Here is a 15866-nt window from a genome sequence, read left to right as displayed (position 1 = left end):
ATTTTTGGGGATTCATTGAGGGTATAAGAAACCAGGTTACACTGATTGCATTTGTTAGGTAAAGTCCCTCTTACAATTGTGTCTTGCCCCTAAAAGGTGTATCACACACCGACACCCCACCCCCTTTCCTCCTTCCCTCTCTCTGCTCTCCCTTTCCCTACCCCTTCCTCCTTTTTTCTCTCTCTGCTCTCCCCTTCCCTTACCCCCACCATGTCCTTAATTGTCATTAACTGTCCTTATATCAAAATTGAGTACCTAGGATTCATGCTTCTCCATTCTTCTGATGCTTTACTAAGAACAATGTCTTCGACTTCCATTGAGGTTAATACAAAGGCTGTAAAGTCTCCATCTTTTTTAATGGCTGAATGGTATTCCATGGTGTACATGTACCACAGCTTTTTAATCCATTTATGGATTGGTGGGCATTTAGGCTGTTTCCACATTTTGGCGATTGTAAATTGAGCTGCAATAAACAGTCTAGTGCAAGTGTCCTTATGATAAAAGGATTTTTTTTTTCCTTCTGGGTAGATGTCCAGTAATGGGATTGCAGGATCAAATGGGAGGTCTAGCTTGAGTTCTTTGAGAGTTCTCCATATTTCCTGCCAAAAAGGTTGTACTAGTTTTCAGTTCCACCAGCAGTGTAAAAATGTTCCCTTCTCTCCACATCCACGCCAGCATCTGCAGTTTTGAGATTTTGTGATGTGCACCATTCTCACTGGGGTTAGATGGTATCTCAGGGTGGTTTTGATTTGCATTTCTCTAATAAATAGGGATGATGAGCATTTTTTCATATGCTTGTTAGCCATTCGTCTGTCTTCTGTAGAGAAGGTTCTATTCATGTCTCCTGCCCATAAATATATGGTATTGTTGGCTTTTTTCATGTAGATTAATTTGAGTTCTCTATAGATGCTAGTTATCAAGCTTTTGTCTGATTCAAAATATGCAAATATCCTTTTCCATTATGTAGGTTGTCTATTTGCTTTGATTATTGTCTCCTTAGCTGTACAGAAGCTTTTCAGTTTAATTAAGTCACATTTGTTTACTTTCATTGTTGTTGCAATTGCCATGGCAGTCTTCTTCATGAAGTCTTTCCCCAAGCCCATATCTTCCAGTGATTTTCCTATGCTTTCTTTGAGGATTTTTATTGTTTTGTGCCTTAAATTTAAGTCCTTTATCCATCTTGAATCAATTTTTGTGAGTGAGCATCCCCCAAGGTATGTCCTTGTTTGGTTTATTGAAGATTGGGTGGTTGTAAGTTGTTGGTTTCATTTCCTGGTTTTCTATTTGATTCAAGTGTCTATGTCTTTATTTTTGTGCCAGTACCATGCTGTCTTGAACATTATGGCTTTGTATTACAGCCTAAAATTTGGTATGGTGATGCCCCCAGCTTTATTTATTTATTTATTTATTTTTTTACTAAGAAATGCCTTAGCTATACAGGGTTTTTTTCTGGTTCCATAAAAAACGCAGAATCATTTTTTCCAAATCTTGAAAGTATGATGTTGGTATTTTAATAGGGATGGCATTGAATAAGTAGATTGCTTTGGGAAGTATAGACATTTTAACAATGTTGATTCATCTCAGCCATGAGCAAGGTATGTTTTTCCATTTGTTAATATACTCTGCTATTTCCTTTCTTAGGAGTTAATAATTTTCTTTATAGAGGTCCTTCACCTTCTTCATTAGGTATATTCCTAGGTATTTCATTTTCTTTAAAACTATGGTGAATGGAGTTGTGTTCTTCAATAGCCTCTCATCTTGACTGTTATTGGCATATACAAAAGCAACTGACTCTTTGACATTGATTTTATATCTTATAATTACTGTATTTTCTGATGACTTATAGGAGTCTTGTGGTTGAGTCTTTGGGATTCTCTATATGAGATCCTGTCGTCAGCAAAGAGGGAGAGTTTGACCTCCTCTGCTCCCATTTGGATTCCCTTTATTTCCTTGTCTTGCCTAATTGTATTGGTTAGAACTTCTGGCACTATGTTGAATAGTAATAGTAGAGCACAACTTTGTCTGGTTCCAGTTTTAAGAGTAAAAGCTTTCAGTTTTACTCCATTCAGTAACATATTAGCTGTGGGTTTTTCATAGATAGCTTCAATCAGTTTTAGAAATGTGCCACCTATGCCTATACTCTTCAGTGTTCTAATTAAAAAAGGATGCTGGATTTTATCAAATGCTTTTTCTGTATCTATTGAGAAGATCATGTGATCTTTATTTTTGCCTCTGTTAATATGGTGGATAATGTTTATGGACTTGTGTATAGTAAACCAGCCTTCCATCCCAGGGATGAAAACTACTTAATCGTAATGTATGACTTTTTTGATGATAAGCTTTAATCTATTGGCTAGGATTTTGTTGAGAATTTTTGCATCTTTATTCATGAGTGAAATTGGTCTGAAATTCTCTTTTTTGTTTGGATCTTTTCCTGGTTTTGGTATCAGGGTGATGTTTGCTTCATAGAATGTATCGGGGGAAGATTCCTTCCTCCTCAACTTTTTGGAATAATTTCTTCAATACAGGATCTTCCTTGAAGGTTTGATAGAATTCTGGTGTGAAGCCATCTGGATCAGGGCATTTTTTGGTTGGAATCTTTTTTTATTGTTTCATTAATCTCAGTGCTTGAAATTGTTCTGTTTAGGAGCTCTAGTTCTTCCTGGCTAAGTCTAGGGAGAGGGTTTGATTCCAAATATTGATCCATTTCCTTCACATTGTCAAATTTCTTGGGCATAGATTTTCTGGTAGTATTCAGAGATGATCTCTTGTACCTCTGTAAATCAGTTGTTATTTCCCCTTTATCATTTCTGATTATCGTTACTAGAGATTTTACTTTTCTATTTCTTTTTTTTTTTTTAAAGTTGGGGATTCATTGAGGGTACAATAAGCCAGGTTACACTGATTGCAATTGTTAGGTAAAGTCCCTCTTGCAATCATGTCTTGCCCCCATAAAGTGTGACACACACCGAGGCCCCACCCCCCTCCCTCCTTCCCTCTTTCTGCTTCCCCCCCATAACCATAATTGTCATTAATTGTCCTCATATCAAAATTGAGTACATAGGATTCATGCTTCTCCATTCTTGTGATGCTTTACTAAGAATAATGTCTTCCACGTCCATCCAGGTTAATACGAAGGATGTAAAGTCTCCATTTTTTTTAATGGCTGAATAGTATTCCATGGTATACATATACCACAGCTTGTTAATCCATTCCTGGGTTGGTGGGCATTTAGGCTGTTTCCACATTTTGGCGATTGTAAATTGAGCTGCAATAAACAGTCTAGTACAAGTGTCCTTATGATAAAAGGATTTCTTTCCTTCTGGGTAGATGCCCAGTAATGGGATTGCAGGATCAAATGGGAGGTCTAGCTTGAGTGCTTTGAGGTTTCTCCATACTTCCTTCCAGAAAGGTTGTACTAGTTTGCAGTCCCACCAGCAGTGTAAAAGTGTTCCCTTCTGTCCACATCCACGCCAGCATCTGCACTTTTGAGATTTTGTGATGTGGGCCATTCTCACTGGGGTTAGAGGATATCTCAGGGTTGTTTTGATTTGCATTTCTCTAATATATAGAGATGATGAACATTTTTTCATGTGTTTGTTAGCCATTCGTCTATCGTCTTTAGAGAAAGTTCTATTCATGTCTCTTGCCCATTGAAATATGGGATTGTTGGCTTTTTTCATGTGGATTAATTTGAGTTCTCTATAGATCCTAGTTATCAAGCATTGTCTGATTGAAAATATGCAAATATCCTTTCCCATTGTGTAGGTTGTCTCTTTGCTTTGGTTATTGTCTCCTTAGCTGTACAGAAGCTTTTCAGTTTAATGAAGTCCCATTTGTTTATTTTTGTTGTTGTTGCAATTGCCATGGCAGTCTTCTTCATGAAGTCTTTCCCCAGGCCAATATCTTCCAGTGTTTTTCCTATGCTTTCTTGGAAGATTTTTATTGTTTCATGCCTTAAATTTAAGTCCTTTGTCCATCTTGAATCAATTTTTGTGAGTGGGGAAAGGTGTGGGTCCAGTTTCAGCCTTTTACAAGTAGACATCCAGTTCTCCCAACACCATTTATTGAATAGGGAGTCTTTCCCCCAAGGTATGTTCTTGTTTGGTTTATTGAAGATTAGGTGCTTGTAAGATGTTAGTTTCATTTCTTTGTTTTCGATTCCAAGTGTCTATGTCTCTGTTTTTGTGCCAGTACCATGCTGTCTTCAGCACTATGGCTTTGTAGTACAGACTAAAATCTGGTATGCTGATGCCCCCAGCTTTATTTTTGTTACAGAGAACTGCCTTAGCTATACGGGTTTTTTTCTGGTTCCATACAAAACGCAGAATCATTTTTTCCAAATCTGGAAAGTACGATGTTGGTATTTTGATAGGAATGGCATTGAATAGGTAGATTGCTTTGGGAAGTATAGACATTTTAACAATGTTGATTCTTCCCATCCATGAGCATAGTATGTTCTTCCATTTGTTAATATCCTCTGCTATTTCCTTTCTGAGGATTTCATAGTTTTCTTTCTAGAGGTCCTTCACCTCCTTCGTTAGGTATATTCCTAGGTATTTCATTTTCTTTGAGACTATGGTGAAGGGAGTTGTGTCCTTACTTAGCTTCTCATCTTGACTGTTATTGGTGTACACAAAGGCTACTGACTTGTGGACATTGATTTTATATCCTGAAACATTACTGTATTTTTTGATGACTTGTAGGAGTCTTGTGGTTGAGTCTTTGGAGTTCTCCAAGTATAAGATCATGTCATCAGCAAAGAGGGAGAGTTTGACCTCCTCTGCTCCCATTTGGATTCCCTTTATTTCCTTGTCTTGCCTAATTGTATTGGCTAGAACTTCCAGCACTACGTTGAATAGTAAAGGTGACAGAGGACAACCTTGTCTGGTTCCAGTTCTAAGAGGAAAAGCTTTCAGTTTTACTCCATTCAGTAAAATATTGGCTGTGGGTTTGTCATAGATAGCTTCAATCAATTTAAGAAATGTGCCACCTATGCCTATACTCTTCAGTGTTCTAATTAGAAAAGGATGCTGGATTTTATCAAATGCTTTTTCTGCATCTATTGAGAGGATCATGTGATCTTTATTTTTGCCTCTGTTAATATGGTGGATAACGTTTATGGACTTGCGAATGTTAAACAAGCCTTGCATCCCAGGGATGAAGCCTACTTGATCATCATGAATGACTTCTTTGATGATAAGCTGTAATCTATTGGCTAGGATTTTGTTGAGAATTTTTGCGTCTATGTTCATGAGTGAGATTGGTCTGAAATTCTCCTTTTTGTTTGGGTCTTTTCCTGGTTTTGGTATCAGGGTGATGTTTGCTTCATAGAATGTGTTGGGGAAGATTCCTTCTTCCTCAATTTTTTGGAATAATTTCTGCAGTACAGGAATAAGCTCTTCCTTGAAGGTTTGATAGAATTCTGGAGTGAAGCCATCTGGACCAGGGCATTTTTTGGTTGGAAGATTTTTTATTGTTTCTTTGATCTCAGTGCTTGAAATTGGTCTGTTCAGGAGCTCTATTTCTTCCTGGCTGAGTCTAGGGAGAGGGTGTGATTCCAAATATTGATCCATTTCCTTCACATTGTCAAATTTCTGGGCATAGAGTTTCTGGTAGTATTCAGAGATGATCTCTTGTATCTCTGTGGGATCAGTTGTTATTTCACCTTTATCATTTCTGATTGAGGATACTAGAGATTTTACTTGTCTATTCCTCGTTAGTCTGGCCAATGGTTTATCTATTTTATTTATTTTTTCAAAAACCAACTCCTTGTTTCATTAATTTTCTGAATGATTCTTTTGTTTTCAATTTCATTGATCTCTGATTTGATTTTGGAGATTTCTTTTCTTCTACTGAGTTTAGGCTTAGATTGTTCTTCTTTTTCCAATTCCATAAGATCTCTTGTGAGATTGTTGATGTGCTCTCTTTCTGTTTTGCGAATGTAGGTATCTAAAGTGATGAATTTTCCTCTCAAAACTGCTTTTGCAGTATCCCACAGGTTTTGGTAGCTTGTGTCTTCATTGTTGTTATGCTCAAGGAAGTTAATGATTTCCTGTTTTATTTCTTCCTGCACCCATGTGTTATTCAACATAAGATTGTTTAATTTCCATGCCTTTGGGTGGGGTTGAGCATTTTTGTTAGAGTTGAGTTCCACCTTTAGTGCCTTATGGTCCGAGAAGATACAAGGTAAAATTTCAATTTTTTTTATTCTGTTGATATTTGTTTTGTGTCCCAGGATATGATCAATTTTGGAGAATGTTCCATGGGGTGATGAGAAGAATGTATACTCTTTATCTTTGGGATGGAGTGTTCTATATGCATCTATCAAGAACAGTTGTTCTAGGGTCTCATTTAAATCTCTTATATTCTTGTTTAATTTCTGTTTAGAGGATCTGTCCAGCTCTGTAAGAGGAGTGTTAAGTTCCCCTGTTATTATGGTATTATCAGATATCATATTGCTCAGACTGAGTAAGGTCTGTTTCAAGAATCTGGGAGCATTTAAATTGGGTGCATAAATATTTAGAATTGAAATGTCTTCTTGTTGTATTTTTCCCTTGAGCAATATAAAGTGACCATCTTTGTCTTTTTTGACTTTAGTTGCTTTAAATCCACATGTATCTGAAAATAAGATTGCAACTCCTCTTTTCTTCTGAAATCCATTTGCCTGAAAAATTGTCTTCCAACCCTTGACTCGGAGCTTTAATTTGTCTTTTGAAGCCAGGTGTGTTTCTTGCAGACAGCATATGGATGGCTTGTGTTTTTTAATCCAGTCAACCAATCTGTGTCTCTTCAGTGGGGAATTCAAGCCATTAACATTTATTGAGATAATTGATAAGTGTGGTAGTATTCTATTTGTCTTATTTGGTGAGAGTCCATTGCTTAGTTTTATCTTTTGCATCAGTGTGGAGGTTTGGTTCTGTCCTTTAATTTCTGAGTTCTTACTTTGGTGCTGATCCATTGTGGTGGTCAGTGTGCAGAACAGGTTGAAGTATTTCCTGTAGGGCTGGTCTTGTTGTGGCGAATTTCCTCAATGTTTGTATATCCATAAATGATTTGATATCTCCATCAATTTTGAAGCTTAGCTTAGCAGGGTACAGAATTCTGGGCTGAAAATTGTTCTGTTTAAGTAGATTAAAGGTAGGTGACCATTGTCTTCTTGCTTGGACAGTTTCATTAGAGAAATCTGCGGTCACTCTGATGGATTTGCCCCTGTAGGTCAACTGGCGCTTACTCCTGGCAGCTTGCAGAATCTTTTCCTTTGTCTTGACTTTGGACAGGTTTATCACGATGTGTCTTGGAGAAGCTCGGTTAGAGTTGAGGCGACCTGGGGTCTGATAGCCCTCTGAAAGCAGTGTGTCAGTATCTTTGGTGATATTTGGGAAATTTTCTTTTATAATATTCTCTAGTATGGCTTCCATTCCTCTGGGGCATTCTTCTTCCCCTTCTGGAATTCCTATAACTCGTATGTTGGAACGCTTAATAAACTCCCATAATTCTGACAGTGAACGTTCTGCTTTCTCCCTTCTTTTCTGCCTCTTTTACTATCTGAGTTATCTCAAAAACTTTGTCTTCTACCTCTGAAATTCTTTCTTCTGCATGGTCTAACCTGTTGCTGATACTTTCCATTGCAGCTTTAAGTTCCCTAATTGACTGTTTCAGTTCCTTCAGGTCTGCTATATCCTTTTTATATTCTTCATATCATTCATCTCCGATTTGATTCTGTTTTTGAATTTCCTTTTGGTTATTTTCCACTTTATTAGCAGTTTCCTTCATTGTTTCCATCATTTCTTTCATTGTTTGCAACATGTATATTCTAAATTCCCTTTCTGTCATTCCTAACATTTCTGTATAGGTGGAATCCTCTGCAGTAACTACCTCATGATCCCTTGGCGGGGTTGTTCTGGACTGGTTCTTCATGTTGCCTGGAGTTTTCTGCTGATTCTTCCTCATGGCTGATTTCTTTTATCTGTTTCCTTGCCCTAATTTTCCTTTCACTTCCTCTTGCTCTTTAAGTTCTCGTGCCTGTAGACTAAGGGTTACAGGACCAGAATGGTGAGAAGGTTGAAGAGCAAAAAAGGGATGAAAGAAAGGAGGACCGAGTGATAAGAAAAAAAAAAGAAAAATAGAGAAAGGAGAGGGGGTGAGTAAAAGGAATATTGACAAAAAGAAGAGAGGCACAGAAAGAGGGAAACGGAGCAATATAGGTGTACAGTAGGGTACTTTGATACAACCTTAAAAAAAATCCACCTCCTGGGGGTGCCCAGCTGGGTGGTTCCCTTGAGGTCAGCAGCTCTTTGCTAACCTGATCAGACACAGTACCCCACCTCCACCAAGTAGAGAGGAAAGACAAAAATGCTATAAATCAAACCAAAACAGGAAAACAGAAAACTTTACGGGATAAAATTGGGTGGAAAACCAAATAATAGCGGTAGAAACACTAACAAAAATGAAGTTCTAATTATTGAAATAGGCAGCAATGGGAAATTATAATTAAACTAGAAAAATTGAGAAAGAAAAAGGATCTGTATGGAAAAGGTTGAACTTAAAAAACAAAAGAACAATCTACAACATCAAAATAAACAAAGAAAACAACCAAACCAATAAAGAAAAAAAAAAAACACAGCGAAAAACAAAGCAGTATGTGTATGTTATTGAATATTGTCTGGGCAACACGTTGTCTTCTGGGGTATGAGATGTTAATCACAGCTCTGATATGACTGGAGGCTGCTAGTTTCTCAAACCCCAGCAGGTAGACACCCTAGATCTCTCTTCAGCCCACTTAATAGGCTCTTTGAACTTGTTCACTTGCTGAGCAGAAGCTTTCCCAGGGAAGTGCTTGTCGCTGGAATCACTGCTGAAGTGGCTATCCACTTACCCTCTGTGCCAAAACTGGTCTCCCTCTGCCCCTGAGGTTTAGGGCCACAAGGCGGCTCAGACCCCGCCCTTAGGCTACTTGGTCGCTGGGTTACCAGCTCCCACCCAATTCTAGCTCTACGACCCTGAGGGCGGAGGTTGCTGGGGCAGATCGCTCACAATGGCTGCCTGTGACCCAGAACCAAACACTATTAGCTCCGTCTGGCTCAGCGGCTCAGACTGGGGCCCTAGACAAAGGCCAAAGTTCTCTGCACTCCCACTCACGCTCTCCCCAAGGCAGTTCAGCTGAGTGCCAAGTCGAAAGACACCAAAACAGTTCACAGGTAAGGCCTTTCTGGTTTGCAGTCTCGCTGCTACAGAACTTACTGTTGCGGGCGGGTTTAGACGGATTGAACACATGCGACCACTTGCCGGTTTTCCACTGTTTTAGTCCTCCTCTTGGGGTCCAGAAGTCTCTCGCTGACTCCCTGTATCCTCTCAGGGGTGATGATAGGCAGATCCCAGCAGCCAGAGATGCCCGGAGTCCTGTCTCCCCATACTCACGGTGCCCAGATGCAAGGAAGCTGTTACTCGGCTGCCATCTTGCTCCGCCCCCTCCTATACTGATAGTTTACTTTTCTATTTCTATTTAGTCTGGCCAATTGTTTATCTATTTCATTCATTTTTTCCAAAAACCAACTCCTTGTTTCATTAATTTTCTGAATGATTCTTTTGTTTTCAATTTCATTGATCTCTGATTTGATTTTGGAGATTTCTTTTTTTCTACTGGGTTTAGGGTTAGATTGTTCTTCTTTTTCCAATTCCTTAGGATGGCTTGTATGTTTGTTGATGCACTCTCTTTGTGTTTTTCGAATGTAGGCATCTAAAGTGGTAAATTTTCCTCTCAAAACTGTTTTTGCAGTAGCCCACCGAATTTGGTAGCTTGTGTTTTCATTGTTGTTATGCTCAAGGAAGTTAATGATTTCCTGTTTTATTTCTTCCTGCACCCATCTGTCATTCAACAGACGGTTGTTTAATTTCCTTTGTGTGGGGTCAAACAGTTTTCTTAGAGTTGAGTTCCACCTTCAGTAATTTCCTTTGTGTGGGGTCGAACCCTTTTCTTAGAGTTGAGTTCCACCTTTAGTGTCTTATGGTCTGAGAAGATACAAGGTGAAATTTCAATTATTTTTATTCTGTTGATATTTGTTTTGTGTCCCAGGATATGATCAATTCTGGAGAATGTTCCTTGGGGTGATCAGTAGAATGTATATTCTTTATCTTTGGGATGGAGTGTTCTATATGTGTTTAGCAAGCACAGTTGTTCTATGGTCTCATTTAAATCTCTTATGTGTTTCTTTAATTTCTGTTTAGAGGATCTGTCCAGCTCTCTAAGAGGAGTGTTAAAGTCCCCTGTTATTATGGTATTATTGGATATCATATTGCTCAGACTGAATAAGGTCTGTTTCAAGAATCTGGGAGCATTTAAATTGGGTGCATAAATATTTAGAATTGAAATGTCTTCTTATTGTATTTTTCCCTTGACCAATATAAAGTGACTTTAGTTGCTTTAAATCCACATGTATCTGAAAATAAGATTGCAACTCTTCTTTTCTTCTGAATTCCATTGGCCTGAAAATTTGTCTTCCAACCCTTGACTCAGAGTTTTAATTTGTTTTTTGAAGCCAGGTGTGTTTCTTGCAGACTGCAAATGGATGGCTTGTGTTTTTTAATCCAGTCAGCCAATCTATGTCTCTTCAGTGGGGAATTCAAGCCATTAACATTTATTGAGATAATTGATAAGTGTGGTAGTATTCTATTCATCTTATTTTGTGAGAGTCCATTGCTTAGTTTTATCTTTTGCATCAGTATGGAGGTTAGGTTCTTTCCTTTAATTTCTGAGTTCTTACTTTGCTGCTGATCCATTGTGATGGTGAGTGTGTAGAACAGGTTGAAGTATTTCCTGTAGAGCTGGGCTTGTTATGGCAAATTTCCTCAGTGTTTGTATGTTCATAAATGATTTGATTTCTCTGTCAATTTTGAAGCTTAGCTTAGTATGATCTATTCTGGGCTGGAAATTGTTCTGTATAAGTAGATTAAAGGTAGATGACCATTGTCTTCTTGCTTGGAAAGTTTCATTAGAGAAGTCTGCAGTCAGTCTGATGGAGGTCAACTGGCACTTACTCCTGGCAGCTTGAAGAATCGTTTCTTTCTTTTTTTTTTTTTGTTTTGTTTTTTTGTCTGTGGCTGGGTTTGAACCCACCACCTCTGGCATATGAGGTCAGTGCCCTACACCTTTGAGCCACAGGTACTGCCTGAACAATCTTTTCTTTTGTCTTGACTTTGGACAGTTTCATCACAATGTGTCTTGGAGAAGCTTGGTTAGAGTTGAGGCAACCTGGGGTCCGATATCCATCTAAAAGCAGTGTTTCAGAATCATTGGTGGTACTTGGGAAATTTTCATTTATAATATTCTCTAGTATGGCTTCCATTCCTCTGGGGCATTCTTCTTCCCCTTCTGGGATTCCTATAACTCATATGTTGGAATGCTTCATAAAGTCCCATAATTATGACAGTGAATGTTCTGCTTTCTCTCTCTTCTTTTCTGCATCTTTAACTATCTGAGTTATCTCAAGAACTTTGTCCTCTACCTCCGAAATTCTTTCTTCTGCATGGTCTAATCTGTTGCTGATACTTTCTATTGCATCTTTAAGTTCTACAATTGACTGCTTCAGTTCCTTCAGCTCCGCTATATCCTTTCTATAGTCTTCATATTATTCATCTCTTATTTGATTCTGTTTTTGGATTTCCTTTTGGTTATTTTCCACTTTATTATCAGTTTCCTTCATTGTTTCCATAGTTTCCTTCATTGTTTTCATCATGTATATTCTAAATTCCCTTTCGGTCATTCCTAACATTTCTTTATAGGTGAAATCCTCTGCAGTAGCTACCTCATGTTCCCTTGGAGGGGTTGCTCTGGACTGATTCTTCATGTTGCCAGGAGTTTTCTGCTGATTCTTCCTCATGAGTGATTTCTTTTATCTGTTTCCTTGCCCTGATTTTCCTTTCACTTCCTCTTGCTCTTTATGTTCCCGTGCCTGTGGACTAAGGTTTTGATGAGTCCTTTGGTACAGGACCAAAAGGATGAGAAGGTTGAAGAGCAATAAAGGATTAAAGAAAGAAAAAGAAAGAAAGAAAAGAAAATAGAGAAAGGAGTGGGGATGGGTAAAAGGGAATATTGACAAAAAGAAGAGAGGCACAGAAAGAGGGAGACAGAGCAATATAGGTATACAGTAGCATACTTTGACAGAACCTTAAAAGAAAATCAACCTCTGGGGGTGCCAGTTTTGGTGGTTCCCTTGAGGTCACAGCTCTTTGCTAACCTGATCAGACACAGTACCCCACTTCTACCAAGTAGAGAGGAAAGATAAAACTGCTATAAATCAAACGAAAACAAGCAAACAGAAAACTTTATGGGATAAAATTAGGTGAAAAACCAAATAATAAGCATAGAAACACTAGCAAAAAATGATGTTCTAATTATTGAAAAAGGCAACAATGGGAAATTGTATTTAAACTAGAAAATGGAGACAGAAAAGAAAGAAAAAAAGGAAAAGAAAAAATCTGTATGGAAAAGATTGAAATTAAAAAACAAAACAACAACAAAATAAACAAAAAACAAACAAACAACAACAACAACAAAAAAAACAACCAAAAACAAAGCAGGATATATATCTTGTTGAATATTGTCTGGGCAACAGGTGGTCTTCTGGGGTGTGATGTTAATCACAATGCTGATACAACTGGAGTTCTCCACTGATTTCTCAAACCCCACAGGGTGGAGGCCCTAAATCTCTATTCAGCCCTCTTTAAGGGCACTTTAAACTTCTAAAGTTGGCTAAGCAGAAGCTTTCCCATGAAAGTGCTTGCCACTGGGATCACTGGGATGAAGTGGCTATACACTTTCCCAGTGTGCCAAAACCAGTCTCACTCTGCCCCTGAAGGTTAAGGCTGTAAGGCAGCTCAGTCCCACCTTTAGGCTGCTCAGTCACTATGTTACTATCTCCCGCCTATTCCTTGCTATGCAACCCTGAGGGCAGAGTTTTCAGGGGCAGTTCTCTCACAGTGGCTCCCTGCCGTCCACAGCCGAGCACTATTAGCTCCATCTGGCTCAGCAGCTCAGTCTGGGATCCCAGACAACATCCAAAGTTCTTTGCACTCCTGCTCAAGCTCTCTCCAAGGCAGTTCAACTGAGTGCCAAGTCCAAAAACACCAAAACAGATTACAGGTAAGGCCTTTCCAGTTTGCAGTCTCACTGCTGCTGTACTTATAGCTGCCGGCAGGATTAGACAGATCAAACACACTTGCCAGTTTTCCACTGTTTTTATCCTCCTCTTGGGGTTCAGAAGTCTCTTGCTGACTTCCTGTATCCTCAAAGGGATGATTATAGGCAGATCCCACCAGCCGGAGATGCCTGGAGACTTATCTCCCCAGACTCACGGTGCCCAGTTGAAGGGAAGCTGTTAGTTGGCCGTCATATTTTCTCCAAATCCTTCTTCTAGTATCTTTATAGTTTCATGTCTTAAGTTTAAATCTTTAATCCAGTGAGAATCTATCTTAGTTAAAGGTGAAAGGCATGGGTCCAGTGTCAGTCTTCTACAGGTCACCAGCCAGTTCACCCAGCACCATTTGTTAAATAGGGAATCTTTTCCCCACTGAATGCTTTTAATTGGCTTGTCAAAGATCAAGTAATGGTAAGTAGCTGGGTTCATTTCTTGGTTCTCTATTCTGTTCCATACATCTACCTCTGTGTTTTTTGTGCCAGTACCATGCTGTTTTGATCACTATTGATTTGTAGTATAGTACAAATCTGAAGTCTGGTAGCGTAATTCCTCCTGCTTTGTTTTTATTTCTGAGTATCATCTTGGCTATTCCACGTTTTTTCTGACTCCATAAAAAATGATGCATTATTTTTTTGAGATCTTTAAAGTATGAAAATGGAGCTTTAATAGGGATTGCATTAAAATTGTATATTGCTTTGTGTAGTATAGACATTTTGACAATGTTGATTTTTCCCAGCAATGAGCATGGTATGTTTTTCCATTTGTTAACATCTTCAACTGTTTCTTTACTTAGAGTTTCATATGTCTCTTTATAGAGATCTTTCATGTCCTTTGTCAGGTAAACTCCCAAATATTTCATCTTCTTTGGCACTATTTTAAATGGAATAGAGTCCTTGATTGTTTTTTCAGCTTGGCTATTGTTGGTATATATAAAGGCTACAGATTTATGGGAGTTGATTTTGTATTCTGAGACATTGCTGTATTCCTTCATCTCTTCTAGGAGTTTTGTAGTAGAATCCCTGGTGTTTTCCAGATATACAATCATATCATCTGTGAAGAGTGGAAGTTTGATCTCTTCTGTCCCTATGTGGATACCCTTGATCACCTTTTCTTCCCTAATTGCATGGCTAAAACTTCCATTACAATGTTAAAGAGTAATGGAGACAATGGGCAACCTTGCCTGGTTCCTGATCTGAGTGGAAATGGTTTTGATTTAACTTCATTCAACATGATATTGGCTATAGGTTTGTTGTAAATAGTCTCTATTAGTTTAAGAAATTTCCCTTCTATACACATTTTCTTAAGTGTTGTGATCATGAAGGGATGCTGGATATTATCGAAAGCTTTTTCTGCATCAATTGAGAGAATCATATAGTCTTTGTTTTTTAATTTGTTTATGTGCTGAATTATATTTATAGATTTACGTGTATTGAACCAGCCTTGAGACCCTGGGATAAAACCCACTTGGTCATGGTGTATAATTTGTTTGATGTATTGCTGGATTCTGTTTGTTAGGATCTTGTTGAATATTTTTGCATCAATATTCATTAGTGATATTGGTCTATAATTTTCTTTTCTTGTTCGGTCTTTTCCTGGTTTGGGGATCAATGTGATGTTTGCTTCACAGAATGTGTTGGGTAGTATTCCTTCTTTTTCTATGTTTTGGAAAAGTTTGAGTAATACAGGTATTAGTTCCTCTTTAAAAGTTTGGTAGAATTTTGACGTGAAGCCATCTGGCCCTGGGCTCTTCTTTAAGGGGATTTTGTATAGTTCATGCTATTTCAGAACTTGATATATGCCTGTTTAATATTTCCACCTCATTCTGGCTAAGTTTGGGAGGTGGCATGCTTCCAAGTATTCATTGAGTTTCTTTAGATTTTTATATTTCTGAGAATAAAGTTTCTTATATTGTTCATTAAGGATTTTTTGAATTTCTGAGGAATCTATCATTATTTCATCTTTACCATTTCTGATTGATGAAATTAGAGATTTTACTCTTTTTTCCTTGTTAGGTTGGCCAAAGTTTTATCTATTTTATTGTTCTTTTCAAAAAACCAACTTTTTTGATTTACTGATCTGTTGTATAATTATTTTGTTTTCAATTTCATTTAATTCTGCTCTAATTTTGGTTATTTCTTTTCTTCTGCTGGGTTTGGGGTTGGCATGTTCTTCCTTTTTCAATTGCTTGAGATGTCCCATTAAGTTGTTAACTTCCTCTCTTTCCATTCTCTTGAGGAAGGCTTGCAGTGCTATAAATTTCCTTTTTAGGACTGCCTTTGCAGTATTCCAGAGATTCTGATAATTCATGTCTTCATGGTTGTTTTCCCCCCCCCAAATTTGGTTATTTCCTTCTTAATCTCATCTATAACCCAGCTATCATTCAGCTTGAGGTTATTTAGTTTCCATGTTTTTGTGTAAGTATGCAGGTTCTTATTGTTACTGAGTTCCACGTTTATTCCATGATGGTCTGAGAAGATTCAAGGAATAATTTCTATTCTTTATAATTTGCTGAGGTGAGATTTGTGACCTAAGATGTGATTGATTTTGGAGTATGTTCCATGAGCTGATGGGAAGAATGTGTATTCAGTTTTGTTAGGATGAAATGTTTTGTAAATGTCTGTTAAATTCAATTGTTGGATGCTTAAGTTTAAATCCAAAATTTCTTTGCTT

Source organism: Nycticebus coucang, chromosome 3, assembly GCF_027406575.1.
Source record: "Nycticebus coucang isolate mNycCou1 chromosome 3, mNycCou1.pri, whole genome shotgun sequence".
NCBI lineage: Eukaryota > Metazoa > Chordata > Mammalia > Primates > Lorisidae > Nycticebus > Nycticebus coucang.
Note: the sequence above shows the minus strand (reverse complement) of the source record.